This window comes from Lucilia sericata, unplaced genomic scaffold (assembly GCF_015586225.1).
Source record: "Lucilia sericata isolate MDLA Ls3-8-SP2 unplaced genomic scaffold, ASM1558622v1 Contig000439F_arrow, whole genome shotgun sequence".
NCBI classification, from domain to species: Eukaryota; Metazoa; Arthropoda; class Insecta; order Diptera; family Calliphoridae; genus Lucilia; species Lucilia sericata.
The window spans coordinates 136,159-137,500 of NW_023994454.1; positions in this window are offsets into that span (position 1 = coordinate 136,159).

Here is a 1,342-nt window from a genome sequence, read left to right on the forward strand (position 1 = left end):
TACATTTAAAATTTTATATTTCTATGTTCAATATCGTAAAAATATCAAAAAGTACCTTCGGAAAAACGAAAGAGTACAAAAATCTCTCTCTATAAATTCTCATTTAATAAGGACCGTGTGTCAGGTGTTCCGGTTAACCATTATAGAGAATCGAAAAGGTACCATTTGAAGAATGGAAAGTTCCCACTTACAGAATATTATTCAGTCAAGGCCATGTATGTTAAAATTTATGTTCGTAGATTGAATATTTTAGAAAATTCAAAAAGTACCATTTATAAGATAAAAAGTACTAAAAAGTTCTCTCTTAAATAATCTTATTCAATGACAAAGTATCATTTGAAGAAAAAGTACCAAAAGTGGAAATTACTAATAAAAATAGTAAAATTTTTACCCTTTTCGCTTAAAAATATACTTTTTCGAGAATTAAGTTTACAAAATGTACGGTATTTAAAGATAAAACTCAAATGATTCAAATCAGCATTCATTTGTTTCAGAAAAATTGTGCTTTCAAAAAGGCACCGAACAATTTACTCGAATTTGGTCCTATATAGGCCTTAGTACTCGAATTCCAAAATAATATATTATTTTGTGTGAGTAAATAAACTACTTTTTCGAATTTCATAAAAATTGACTTAATGAGTTTGAATAGAATTAAATTTCCCGTTTTTCCCCTGTTTGGTACTTTTTTCACCAGTGAAATAGCAAAAATTTTGTTTCAATAAATATTACACAGTTAGTGAATAATTTAATAGGAATACTTCAATAAATCGAAAAAGTTTTCTTAATGTGCTAAAAAAAAGTACCATAAATACAGTTTTCTCCCTTTTACACCCAAAAAGGACTGAATTTTAAAAAAAAGTACGAAACAGCTGTCTTATAATTTTGGGCGATATATTCAAAATATTTACAAAAATGTTATTTTGTTTATTAGTTAAAAAGTTATAAAGACCCAAAAAAGGTACCAAAATCACCTTTGTTACACATTTTCACCCCTTAAAAGTACGAATTTCAAAAAAGTACCAGACACCCATCTGCTTATTTTAAGGGTAGATACAGATGCATTTAAAATTTTTCTTATATCACTGATATTAGGTGAGATAATTAAGAAAACCTGTTTTACCCGCTTTTTCCCCTTTTTTACCCTTAAATGTACGAATTTCCAAAAATCCCTCCTTTGTGGATCTAGATAACCAAAAACATTAAAATTTCATGAATTTAAGTTCAGCCTTTTTGGCTGTGCGATGATGAATCAGTCAGTTATATAACGACCATCTAAACGTATGAGTATCATGCAAAGTAATAAGTATTAAATATTACACATACGCAGTGTAAGTAATCATGT